The sequence below is a fragment of the Chelonoidis abingdonii genome, chromosome 9, assembly GCF_003597395.2.
Source record: "Chelonoidis abingdonii isolate Lonesome George chromosome 9, CheloAbing_2.0, whole genome shotgun sequence".
Taxonomy (NCBI): Eukaryota; Metazoa; Chordata; order Testudines; family Testudinidae; genus Chelonoidis; species Chelonoidis abingdonii.
Genome location: NC_133777.1, coordinates 65,596,694 through 65,611,458, shown reverse-complemented (window position 1 = coordinate 65,611,458; position 14,765 = coordinate 65,596,694).

The window sequence follows — 14,765 nt, the reverse complement described above, 5'->3', positions numbered from 1 at the left end:
ATACATGGTGCTATAGAAGCAAACTTAGTGACCCTTTTCAGATGAACAAAGATTACCTAGTGTAGTGAATGTAAAACTACACTGGTGGAACTAAATCCTTCATGGATGAATATGCAAATTAAGCTGAGAAAAGCCTGCTGTGATTGCGATGCATATAGCCCACCAGATCCTAGGCAGCATATGTCAGTTATGCAAGCTTTCTTAGATAAGTTTTTATAGGTGAGGATTTGGGAGACTGCTTCAGAAGAAGAACTGTACAAAATAGATCAGTAACCCTAACTGTAAGCAAGCAACCTGCTTTAGGGGAGTATGGGCTGCAGCTTATTGGCTAGTATGTTTCATTGCTTGGCCTATACATGATGTAGAAGATTTTATGTGGTACAGCTTGTGTAGCTTAGTTGGAGTTTGATACTACAAAAGGTTGAGATGTGGGAGCTTGTTATACTGAGCTGGCTGGAAGGTGTACATAGCAAAATCTGATGTAATGAAGGATGTGCCTAAGGTGCCTAAGATTTCAAGATGATGAAGAAAAGGTAAGTAAGCCCTGCTGTCTCCAAACCAGAGCAGCTGATGTAGCTAGAGTCCCAGATCTGCAGCTGAGCTAGGATGCTCATAGACTACTAGGGATGAGTGAACAGCAGCTGTAATGGTTTGAAACCTGGATTCAGCAGTAGCTATAAGAAATCCAGAGTTTAAGAAGTGAGGTTCATTGATTGCCTCTAGTATGAACTAAGTCAGCAGGTGAGGAAGAAGAAGCTGTGCTCGTTAAATGTGAATTGAGTCAGCCTCTCACTCCACGTGCAGAAAACAAAAGGGAGAAGGAACAATACCTAACTTCAGTCCAGTGCTCTGCCACCAAAGTAAGGTCATGCAATGTGTGGTTTTACATGCTAGTCTTATCTTGACCTATGGTTCCTAGCGCCAGCTGCACAGATGGTACGTAACCTCACTGACTGATTTCAGGGCCTTGCAATGTTTAGATACAAGGCCAAGTTAAAGACACTGGAAACCTTCACTGTGAATTACCTTTTGTTTTGTACTGTACATGATTGTCAGATCATTTGTCTCACTGGGACTTAATATTTGCCTGTGTTGATATCTAAAGTACTTCAGCAGTAAAGAACAAATCACCCTTCCCAGGAAATTACTCATACTACAACTTCACCATCCTTAGTCAATTTGAGGCTAGCCCAGTAATATGATAGCCATGCATTATGTAGTTATGGGAACTCTGGTTTCTGGAACAGACTGAGGTTCCCAAGCTCAGCTCCAGCAATACTAAGGTGGGTCATTCATGTAACAAACTCAGGGTAGAGAACAGGCTGTGAGGCTGCAGTATCTAGCACTCATCCTGGGAGCCTTCACAGCTGCAATATTGCACTGAGGTAAGCTTGAAAATGATTTTTCTTTAAGCACAACACACACACAAATGTCGTAAGGAATAGAGAAATGGTGACACATACAGGGCTACATCTATGCCAGGCACACAGTTGGAAACAAACTGACTCAACATGGTTCCAGGTCACAGTGCATTTTATTACCAGTTTTGCAGGTGGCTATTACCTGTTGTTGATTTAACTAGAGAGAATGTATTTGTATGATTCAAACACACTTTCTATACCATCGTACAAAGAAACAAAAACGCTTTGCATAGGATTGAGGGGAAAATGTTTTACAGAACTGAATATAGCTGAGGAGACAAAATTATTTCAGTGTTCAGAAGAAGGATGACTGAGGTATCATGGGATAGAATGTGAAAGGGGTTAGCCCTGGCAAAAGGCACTGTGAAGGAATGGTGCTCACAGACACAACTTAGTCCAGGATGTGGAAAGCACTGAGATAACAACATCAAAACCTCAACCTTAGTGTGTCTTTCAAGACTGAAGGCATAGGTGCTGAAACTAGTAGTGTGGGCACTCCTGGCTTGAAGTGTTTTCCATTATATAATGTACATGGTTTACAGTTTGGTTCAATGGCTCTCGGCACCCCCACTATAAAATTGTTCCAATGCCCCTGACAGAAGGAGGAGGTTAAAGGACCTACCTGTTACTAAAGGCTCAGTCATGCAGTCTTTACTCAAGCAAAACTTCCATTTATTCCAATGGGAGTTTTTCCTGAATAAAGCACTTCAGAATTTATCACCAAACATCACATTAAATCAACCAAGGATCCCCATGTCAGGACACAGTCCTGTTTCCACTGAAGTCAATGGCAAACTCTAAATGATTTCAATTACAGCTAAATTAGGGCTGCTCGATGGGGTGAAATCCTTCCCCACTTGAATCCAATTGCAAAATCCTATTGACTCCAGCAGAGCCAGGATTTTACCTGCAATTCTTTGGAAAATCATGAATGCCCTCCGTACTAATTTAACAGTCTACAGATCTGTCATTATGTCTTTTTACAGTGACCTGGTTTCAACTTCACTCTTCCAACTGCCTCAGTAATTTACAGGAACAAAAACCAGGTTGCAATAGAGCAACACAAAGCTCACTGAACTCATAAGAATAATGTGATATTAAAATGACACAAATATGGCAAATTCTATCTTGCCTTAAGTACCTTAAGCTTCAGAACGGTGGCTGAATATAGGCTTGGGCAGAATATTCTGTTAAACCTTCATTGCAAGGTGGCTTCTCCATTCAGCAGCCATTTTGTAGCAGATGGAAAGGTTTGGAATCTAAGCCATGCAGTGTTTTGTTTTGTTTTCCTGAATACCAAAAGACAGCTATATTTTTCCATACAAATCGTCCAAAAGTTAGACAAGTGCTCTGATACACTGAAAAGTCTCCTTTTCTAAACTCTAGTTTGCCATTAAAGAGTATGTACATATAAAACCACCTGGCTTTCCCATCTTAGCTTATGCTACCTTTTGTCTTTTACATTGCAGCAATCATGATTTTGATTTAATACTCATTCTCATAAGTGAGGCATATTTCAAATCTATTTCACATAAGAGATGTACAACTGTATCCAAAATTGTTGTCTCAAATGAGTATCTGTCAGAGCTAACCCTCTTTCCATTGGAAGGCTCTTACAAGCTTTGTTTTTATAGCATATGAAGTAGCAATGGGATCCACTTGTTAGTTAATCATCTGATTAAACCAGAGACACCCAGAGTTGCCCACTTGAAGTTTAAATTGGGGAATTAAGAAAATCTTGATGGCCAGGGATCACATTTGCATAAAAGAGACCAGATGTAGCCACTCTCATCAGGAACACAAAGACATGGCCTATAGAGACATATAGCACGTGTGTTGTGCTTCATGTTAGTATCAGTCAGAGCCTAAAGGGAAGAAACTCCTGCTCCGTGACTAAGAGGCTGATGCTGGAGGGGTGGGCACAGGGCCAACTTGTTGCTGATAAGCTGAGCATTTCTTACTGATAATATGGTGCTGTAGTGGTTTCTGGGTGAATTTCTGCCTCTAGTGCAAAGGGAGCAGGGGAGGTCTCCCTGTGAGACAAGGGGTGGTAGTAGGGAACTAACTACCATTGAGTAGAGTGCCCACCCCACATCCAAATAGCATATTTGGAAATTAACATATTCAACACTTGGGCACTGTGTCTCCCATCCAGGGCAAATCTTTCTTTTCCAGTATAATATACTGATTATAATTGCAGTGTGTACAATTACTACGGGGGGAAGAGAGAGCTTCAGGAAATGCAGATTCCTGGGACTAAGGGGTTTTCTGAGCACATTCAGCTGTGATCTGTTATGCACTAGGAGAGTATTGGCACTCTCTTTTCCTGTCGGCTCATACCAAAGTTACTCATACAGGGTTATTTACTGTTCTGTATTCAAAAGTAAACCTTGAATGATGTTTCCAGTAAAGCAGCAGTATTGTGAATGGGAACAGGGCCTTCAGGCATGAAAATCATTTAAAAGACCTGTTAGATCAGGTTGTTCCCTTTTCTTCTACTTTTGTCTTGCCTGGCTTTAAATGCGCCAAGCCAAGGGGTTTCCACTACTTCCCTCAGGAAGCTATTACAGAGGCTACTTGATGTCACCATTAGGCATAACAAACTTGATTCGATGAAATAATAAAAGTAAACTGTTTAATTCAGGTGGACAGAAAATAGGTGAAGGGCCCTAGTCTTATGACTGTACCGTATCTCAAATTTAACCTTTTATTTTTGCATTCAGATCATATGAGGCTAACAATGTCCCACCCCACAGCTGTCTCTTTCAATAATTATTCCTTGGACATAGTTATAAGTCATCCGGCAGCAGCAAGCAGCACATAACCCCCCCCCCCCCCCCCCAGACAATTGCATTTCATTTGGCTAATGCTCAGAATTTGCCCTGTCACAAGCACTATTCTCTCTGACTCTAACTCCCTTTAACTGTGCCAAAGTTCTTTGGCTATTAGTAATGGGATGTCCTCGAAACCTACTCAAAAATAATCACTCCGGCATGTTTCTGAGGTGAATAAAAAACACTTAACAGATGTTTACTGACGAGATGTTTACAATGAAATATCCCTTCTGCTTTGTCCAGCTATGAAGACAACTAATTTTATTTGTCAGGAGCTCTACAACTACACCGTTAAAAACCCTTAAAATTGCTCATATTTAAGAGCAAAGTGAATGCGGTAGCTATATAGTTAAGGCTCCCAAGAGTTTCCATTCTAACCCTCCCCCCGCCCAGACCCTCTCTTCATTCCATCACCATAATTTTCTGAAACTTTAATCTTTTCCAATGAAATTTCCAGACCTAGTCTTTATATAAAGGGGAGTGTGTGTTGGGCAGGGGAGGGGAACAAGGAGAGAAATTTGAATGAATATGGGTCAATTATTTTTGAGCCTGGAGAAACAAAGAAATACTTTCCCCATTACAGAAATAAAATAAACCACACTTTGAGGTGTTTTTTAACATCTCTAGGGTCAAAGTATCCAAGGTAAATAAATAAGAGTTGTCGTTGAGTGGTCCAGTGAGAACTGATATTGATTTTGCTGTTGTTACCCATTGAAAATTGTTTTGGGCATGTGCAGTAACTTTAACAATACAGTGCCATACTTTTAAGTTCCACAGCTATAGAAGGCCATCATGAGTATCGATGGGTAACTATCATAGCTGTGAACAGGAGGTGCACACTGAATGAGGCAGTATCCGGGAGAAAGGATATAGTTGGAACCATGAATATCTTGTAACGTGCATTGTGGGACCTTACCTCTTCCACTTTGCTCTTTAAATATGAGCAATTTTAAAGAGTTTGGGAGGGATTTTTTTTGGAAGGGGGGCGGTTGTATGGTGCAAAAGGAACGAGGCAGGAATCCTCTTGCCCATTGGGCATCTGGGGCTACTTACTCACACAAGTGGTCCTATTGACTTCTAACAGAACTACTTATGAATAGATTACTCATGTATTTGCAGGTTAGGCTACTGATTGCAGCATGAATAGCTAGATGGTTGGCAGAGGGCAATGTCAGGCTGGCTCTAGTCTAGGCACTTACAGCTTCTGTGGCTGTGGGAGGACCCCAGTTCCCAGGGTGCCTTCAGTGGTAGCAGGGATACAATTCCCTGATCTTTTAGCCAGAAACATTGGGAGTGGGAGGCAAAGCAAGGGCAGCTGGCCTCAGCAGTGCTACTGACCGTTCTCAGTACAATCCAAGCAGCAAATCTGGGGGGGCCACATGACCCTGCATCCTCAGCCCTGCCCTCCCCTCCTGTCTCCCTCCCCCCTTCCCCCCGCATGCATCGCCTCTGCCTTTAGCAGTTGAGTCTGTTTACCAGAGTCCACACAGAGCTCCATGTACTCTAGGTCCAGGTCAGGCAATATGACAATAAGAATGGGTCACCAACAGTCTCAGCCCATTGAGACCCCTATGATGGAATTTCTTAAAGGGTTGGTCTTAAAGAGACAACCAAGCTATTAAACTAAAGGAGGCCCAAAAGAAATGTTATCCTTGTGCCCTTCTATTGGACTGCCCTTTGGAGAACACAATTAAGGTGAAATGTGTGTTTCTGATCACCTTTTTCTAATTCCCACTATAATATGTACACCTAGTTTGTAGGCACCTTTTCCTTTCCACAAGCCCTAATAAAGCCTGAAGATTCCTCTTCTGTTTATTAGAAAGGAGTATGTTTTATGGGAATCTACCAGCTAACTATTCAAGAATAGCATCTGAAGCACCTATGACTGCCTTCTCGCTCATTGGTCATCTGGCATGATTAAAAAATAAAAGGGTTTGGTGAACCAAGACACACTGATTGAGAAACAGATTGTGTAAGGTTGGTAGGCATGTGGGAGGGTGATGCTATTATAGGACACTATCTAGATATGGTACTTTTTAGTTACATATACTGGTTTATAACTTTCTGTTTGTATAGTCACTATAGTGTTTTGTTTGGGTTTTGGTGGTGGAGCAGTTTATAATAAATGCAAACCATGTTCCCAACCTCATAGTTAAATGCCCAAACCGGACCAAGTTACCATCATTATAGACAGCACTACGCCAGTCAGATAGCTCCAGTTTTACAGTACATTCTTGTATCTATTTCTACCCTACAGCTATGGTACATGTGGTGCTCTCCAAATTCTCTGTTCTAATAATAGCAGGCATACCAGTTCTGTAGATGTGGACTTTCTTTACATTTAAGCAATTTTTATTGGAATGTAGCTTTACTAGCAAAAAGTTTTTAGCTGAGTTTATTTTGTACTACACCATAATTTAACTATAACAGAAACAACTGAGAACTATAAAAGAGACAACTGACTTATCAAGACAACTGAGAAAATCAAATGCTATTTTAACACATACAAAAAGGATCTCAGATTTAACATTTATTATTTAGTGAAAAAAATTAGCAAAAGCCCACAACCGATTTGTTTGCTTAGACGCAGCAATATTAATCTAAAACATTAAACTTTCCCCCACTTGGACTGAGCCTCTTCTTAATACTTCTAGCAACAACCAGAAAAATAACTACCTCTATGCAAACAGTTACGTGAGTAGCTCCCACTTTTCTGTGTTCATCAAAACTTCATACTATTTGTATTTTCTTCTTAAATGTCTGCCCTTAGAATTAATATTTCAGGATATTTTGGTACCAGGTACGGTATATGCAATTCTTAAAAAATTAGGTAATTGTGATACAAACCAACTATCAAGAAATGAAAAGATCTCAATCTCACTAATCACTTGCATGCTCTAAAATATATACCTTTGAACATGAACTCTTAACATTTGAATGGCAAATTTAAGCAGTAGGGTGTCATGTATATAAGGAATCCTATTTATTATTAAATTCACTATTAGTCTAGCCCATCAATATCTTTCCAGTAAACCTTTAACAGCAGAAAAAACTCAGATTTAAAAAAGCAGTTGGCAATCATATGTAAATAGGAATACGCCTGAAAAGTCCACTCGTCTGTGGTCAATAGGAAACTGAGATTAATTCTGCAGAATCTTAAATTTCATTAAGAAAAAAGCTGCTAGTCCTCATGGCTGCAAAGAAAACCTTCTAAATGTGAACCAAATGCAAACTGATGCAGTGAAGTCTTCCCCAGTCAGCAGACACACAGCTCCAGTGCTTTAGTTGCTGCTCAGAACTTTTCCAAGATAGCGCAGTGAAAATTGGGAGCTTAAATTCATAGCTTTGCTAGACACTAAAATCATGATCTTAATAAAGACATTGGATTTATGGCTTATTACAACAATCTGTAACACACTTACTCCCCTTTTAGTCCTACTACTACCGGGGTGTTAATGGGCCACTTCTCCTTGAATGTCCCTGAGAATATATGCTAACTACTTATGCTAGACTATCTGTTCAATCTTGAATTTAGCTGTGATGCTCTTAGTACCTTTCCTAGTCCTGAGGAAAGCCTGTGTGTGGCTGGAAAGCTCATCTTTCTCACCAACAGAAGTTGGTCCAATAAAAGATATTACCTCCCCCACTTTGTCTCTTGACTGATGTTAGTCAGATTCATTCTGTTGGTACTTAGGAAAGCTATGAGCAATGGCAGGGGAAGGCATTAGGGAGGAGCACTCAAAAACAGAGGCTGGGTAAAAGTAGACAAATATAGAACGTAGTCGCACCATAGCCAGGAAGTTCTGGTGTACAGGGGAGACGGGAGGGAAATACTATGCCTTCATCTTTCCAGCAGCCAGGGAAATTTGAAGCCCCCTTCAAAACCATCAGACTTCTACTGACTAGAAGCTGATATGAAAGATGGAGTGCCTTGAGTTTAGTTCTGGGACAGTATCTTAATAGAAAGACCAGCACTTTCCTCCTTCCCAGCTAACGATCTGGCTTCACTTGACTGTTGCCTGTAGACAGGGAATCCACTCAGTTTTTCCTAAGACATTTTAGATTTTTTTTCTTTGCCACAAAAAGTCAGTTTTGGATGGAAAAAACAAAATGAAAACTGAAAGATGTTTGGTTTTCATTTTTTGTTTTTGTTTTCTGTTTAAAACCTGGAAAACTTTGAATGAAACAAATTTTCTATAGTCCATTGTAGTCTAAAAATAAATTTGGAAGGTATGGTTTCAACCTACCCTACCCATCACCTTTAAATAAAGCAATGGGTGGTAAACATCAAATAAACAGAAATGCAAACAAGATGCTGCTGCTACTTGGGGGAGATGGTCAGTTGTATCAGTTGTGTAGAGTGGTAGAGGAGCTGTTAGTTTATTTGTATCGTTATCGGTGTGGCTTGGCATGCTCTCTTGATATCCATACTCTCCTGGAAGCCCAGCAGAAATAGACCTAGGGAAGATAATCCCCTTATACAAACAAAAAGGGCTTGAATAGTTCACCTGGGATTAAAACCAAGATGATGAGGTGAATCCAGAAAAGGAAGTCCCACTCCATCCATCCTGACATAGTTGTCCCTCCTCCTCCTGTCAAGGGATGGTAGTGACTTCCTACCTTTGTTGCATCTCCTTCCTCTTTAATAAGTTTTGATATGTCAGCTCTGTCCAACACAGGTTGGACAGATTGGAACAAGGGCTCCAGCTGAAACTTTATACCTAACTTCCCCTTTACAAAAGCTGTTCCGACCTTTCTTTGACTAGTGCCAGCCTGCTTATCCCTGACACAGGCCTTTCACCAAAGGGAGGAGAGGAAAACCTCTTATTTCTCCCAGCATCTTTTAACGGCCTGAACAGTAGCACCACTTGAAGCTTGGTTGATTGCATCCGTACTCCCACAGAGAGATATGGGAAGCTTTTTTTTCTTTTAATGGGAAGGCATAAACAATGGGTTCCCCTAACAAGGAGTGTTTCTATCCTGAAGGGAAAGAGGCTATAATCCATCTGCTGAAAAACACCATGCAATCTAGCACAATCCTGCATTGGCATAGCAGGGATGTTTTGGTCAGTCTTTAGGTGCAGTAGCAGAGCCGCATGGCATATTATGCTTACTGCCTCACTTGCTAGAAACTGCATACACAATCAACTTAGTTGCAAAGGAAAGGGAAAGGTTTTCATCCAAGTAGGGCACATGGTTATTTTGTCTTGGACAGTTGGAGACAACCTTTCTGACTGGCTAGGAATCTGTAAACCACAAAATGCTCATGTTAAAAGAATCTGGCCAAAGTTTCTTCTTTTATATGGACTGTTGGTTTCTAGCTTCTCTTTTCAAACTTAATTGTAATCAACATAAGCAAGAAAATATTTGCTTCAGTTCAAACATATCAGCTTTAATTGCTAACAGGCATAACAATATTTATTTATGGTACACACAAGGGCGACTCGACACCAGCTTGCCAAGCGCATGCCTGGGATGGCAAGCGCGGGGGGCACTCTGCTGGTCGCTGCAAGGGCGGCAGGCAGGTTGCCTTCGGCGCATGCTGTGGGAGGGTTCCACTGGTCCTGTGGCTTCAGTAACCTCCTGCAGGCGTGCCACCGAATCCGCAGGACTGGGGACTCCCGCAGGCAGCCGCTGAAGGCAGCCTGCTTGCGTGTTTGGGGCAGCAAAATCCTAGAGTCGCCCCTGGACACAAGAAACCTAAACAGGTGTTAACATTTAAGTACAAATCCATAATTAGATATTAGTTTGTACATATTGAAAAGTCATCCAAGCCTACTGAGAAAATACAGGTACACATACAGCTAATGCCCTTTATTCTTTTCTTAAGTTCTTTAGTATTGAAATTAGCAATTTTTCTATTGGTTGGGGATTTTAAATTGCTAGACCCAATTTGTCAAATATTCGATTCAGACTGCTTAATCAGCTGTGGGTGGTTGTTTCTAACTGATACATGTTATATATAGAGTACGGGGGAGGGAGGGTGTCATAAATTCAGTTGTAAAAAAAAACTAAATAAGCACACCATTAATGAAAGAGCCAATTTCAAAGTAAATAATGAACAACTATATTAGTTCAGTCAAATTAAGGGTCTGATCCTGTGGCCTTTAGTATGCAATGAGCCGTTTACCCAGCAGTAGCCAAGCTGATCTGTGCAGAATTGGATCTTTATGGAGGAAGAGGTTGGGAAATGCTTGCAAGTGAGGCAAGGGCCTTTTGTGCCAATTCTAGAATCAATAAGTTAGTACAGTCTGTCCCATATATTCAGAGATTGGGATCTTATATAACTAGTTACAAAAAATTTCCCATTTTTAGCTCTGATCCTTTCATATGGAAGTGCAATCATGTACATAAGGTGGAATAATTATGCGGATATTATTTCAAAAACTACAATGACCAGAAAAGTGGGCACTTTCTTTTTTAGGCACAGGAAACCATTGTGGCACTGAAGCAGCATTCACTTTTCTTGCACGTAAGGTCACAAACTTATGTAGTCAAAAATGTTGGGCTGCCAAAAACATCATGCTGCACTCTCCCAAATGAAAGGACCTGTTATTCTTACAGGAAGGTTTGACAGGACAGGAAGTAGGCAGGGTCAGAGAAGTTTACTTAATACTGAAACTTATTTAACCATTCTTGAAGCCAAAATACAATGGCAGTTTAAAACACAATAATTCCCTCCCCCCCCCCCCCCAAAAAAGACAGACGCAGAGTACCTGTAAACTGTTACAGGAGTTCCAGCCAATACAAAACCTGGAGAACCTTCCTAAAAATTCCCATAATTCTGCCATGTCACTGTATTTCATCTGCACTTTACTAAGTGAAGTGTTAAGTATTTTTTAAATTTATGTTCAGAACTCACAGCAAAAGGCAGCCAAATTAGCCCAATAAAGAGTTCAACAGGATCAAAACTAGCATTCATTATAATGCAATCATTAAGTAAATTGCATTTCCACTTAAAGGAGGGGGTTGGGGAAGGGAGAAAGAAAAAATGTGGCTGTTACAATTTTTCCATTTTTTGTTTTTGTGGGTTTTGTTGTTGTTGTTGAAACACAGCAGGAGAGCAAAGCCACAGGCTTCTCCACTGTTCTTGTATGCCAGGACAGATTATGCAAACACCACAACCACCCAAATCTTATTTAAATTATAGTCATTGTTCCCTTTTTAAATGGTAATACTTTTGCCTGCTTTCACTCAAATATTGCTGCATCTTGCTTTCTGCCAACACAGCCCCACTGGGAGTCATCCACTCTTAATTATAGATGAACAATTTGAAAAATATCTGGCAAAAAAGATGCAGGATAGAAAAGCAAACTTTAAGTGCCACCTAGTGGCTAATTCATTGAAAACATTTGAAAGGGCCAAAAATAATTCTGTGTAAGCTCTAAAGCTTGTTTCTCACTAACAGAAGTTGGCCCAATAAGAGAGATTTTCTCCCCACTTTGCCTCTCTGATATGCTGGAACCAACATGGTTACAACGATTCTGCATACAAAAATAATTCTGAGCATATCCCAGGGCAATGCATGTTATATCCATGCTTGGGCTGTGGAGGCTGTGTTCAGATTCACAGCTAGGCTACAGGATTCAGTATGGTGTGGAATAAGCTGAAGGGCTTGGATTCAATGGTATCAATGATTTCTAAGCAGTCCTTGTAAGATTTTTGGCCCCCAAATGGAGATATTGAATGGTGGAACTTTCATAGCAATAATCTGTTCCTTCAGGAATTTCACATCTTGTAAAAAAACTTGTTTCAAGCTGTCAGCTGTTTTTCAATTCAAACTAGAAAACAGTCTTCTGGGAGTAAAATCACAGGTATGGATTTGGAGCCAAACATCTGAATTCAAAAGCCACCTTTCCCATGCAGATTGATTAGGGTTTGGATCTGAGGTTTAGATTTCATCCAACTCTAGTTATAACAAGACCATTTCTTAAACAGGACACTAGATCTTATTGTCATAATTGAAATTGTGTCGTAATTTCCCTTTCCCATCAATCTTTACTTTTCTCTCCATGAAGGCACCAGATCCCACTTATTCATGCTGAAGAGCCCTGGTGAAGGAGCCATCCCATCTTTGCCTGCTTTGTATTCATCTCTAGGGTGTCCACATCAAACCTCTCTCTCTCCCCTCTGGGGATACAGCACTCCCTCTAAAGCAGTCCCAGTGGTTGATGTTTTAAACTAAATAAAGTCCAGACTAAACTTGCTGAAGGGAGATGGGGGGAAATTTTCATCACGCATAAACATTTCGATTTAAATGATTTTATTGTGAATTAAGCAAGCGAGCCTCCGATTTCTTGGCACCTTTCTCCTTTGCTCCTCTCCCATCCCCACCTAGCAGGCTTGCCTACTTAACAACTTGAACTTGGGCACTGAAAGCACCTAAAATTGAAATGACTTATTTTCCTAATAGATCAGCCATCCTATAATAGGTACGGCAGATTTCAAATAACCTGTCCACTGCCCTAATTTGGAAAAACTACTAGCTAACAGCTATTCAGAACAGTTCTTAGCTTCTCCTGAACTGTGATGGCCAAACGCTTGGCACTACACAAACTAGTTTCATAAACTTGTACAGCTAGCTTACGTCACTACAGACCGAAAACCAGGTTTCAAATGATGTAACAGCAACACAGCAAGCAAGCACCACTGTGCTGTTCAACCTTTTGTTCTTTTTGAAAAGCTAATTTGTACTTAATTTGAATGGTTTCAAAGAAAACATGTTGATGACAGCATTTTTATAGATGGTTGTGATGCAAAAGCCATCCCCCATTAGTTTTGTTCAATCAGGGTAGTAAATGTATTTATGATTAAAATAGGATTCAATCTGTACACTAACATTTTAAAAAACACTTGCTCCTACCCATCACAGATTTTTAAACTGGCTTGTAAGGCCCCTTTTTCCTCCTACGTCCATGTCCCTGCTCTGGTGGGAAGAATAATTACATAAATACAAACCAAATCTGGTTGGTGAGTAGTGGGGTGAGAAATGAATCCAGCTGAACACTGCATGGCCAGACTGGAAAGACTCAGACAGTTACTTTGAAAGGCACTCTCCTTGATACTTGCAGGATTTCAATCAGAAATTCCAGTGGGAGTTAATGGCCAGTTTCACCACTAACTCTTGTTCTGTGTTGTCTGTTTGTAGTGTTAGAGACTCAGTTGGATGGCAAGTTACAATATGGCCCCACAGCAAGTCAAAAAGAGGAAATGTAAATTACAACAGAAGGGCAGAACCTCTGCATCCCTGTTCTTAAATCTATGGGCCTCACAGTGCAGTTGGGGGAGAGGGGATGTGATAGTGCCAGCAAACCCTTTTCCCCCATGGAAATAAAAATAGTCACTGTTTTTTGAAATAACTTTTCCCCTTCCATGAAGGGATCCTGTAGGCCTTAATCTACAGTTAGTGGGCCTTTGACAGTAACTGTTAAGACTAACTGCAAAACAATGAATTGTAAACTGTTTACTCCATGGTTCTTTGGGTAACAGAAGTTAGGTGCTTATAAAAAGTAACTATCTTCACAAGAGAATAAAGTTTTGCCATTCAAAACTATAATATTGAACCAGATACACAGCTCCAAAGCCATGGTGGGAGACGGGGACTCTCAGTGTAGTTCCCCTCAGCACTGTGGTTTGATTCACACAGGGAGGAATTCAGTTTGTCATGAACTAAAAGACGGTGTAATTTCCCTTTGAAGTGGGTGGACTTTTTCCCAGCTCCTTATTGGCATGAGTCCTACAGCTTCACTTCAGCTACATACTGACTTTTCTGAATAGGCAGTGAGAAATGGACTATGGAGTGAAACATTTAAAGCTTTTCTGATCTTCTGCCAAGAATTTGCAATGGTCCACATATGTAAGGGGGGGGGGTGTTACAGTACGTGCATAACCAACCACCTCTATAAAGTATCATAGTTATTGCATACATCCTTTCTTGTTCATGAGATTACTCTCTAAAGCTGTCTTTCTACTGAGAGTGGACTCACTAAACTCCCCCCTCCTTCAACATCTGCAATATTTTAGGTATTCCTTCATGAACAGCAAATGCTGTGTGTAGTAGGATTACTTATCTAAAAGTACAATAGCAATCATTTATATTTGTAAGTTAAGTTCTATCCTAAAACCGAACCTACCTTCACAATCTTTGACAAGTGCAGCTGCTTTAGCAGGTCACAAAGGACAAGATAACCAAGCTGTCTTGGACCTCACTTTGTAACTGTTGTAAAGAGCAGGACTAGCACTTTAACATGGATTCAAAAGTAGGTCACTGAGACATGCCCTTCTCAAACTGTCTCAGCAGAAATGGGCTGTTTCATGATGAGCCAACTTCTAAGGCCTTTGTGATTTGAGAAGGTGACAGATTATTTAGACAAAGGAAATGCAGTAGATCTAATTTACCTTGATTTCAGTAAGGCATTTGACACGGTTCCACATGGGGAATTATTAGTTAAATTGGAAAAGATGGGGCTCAATATGAAAACTGAAAGGTGGCTAAAGAACTGGTTAAAGG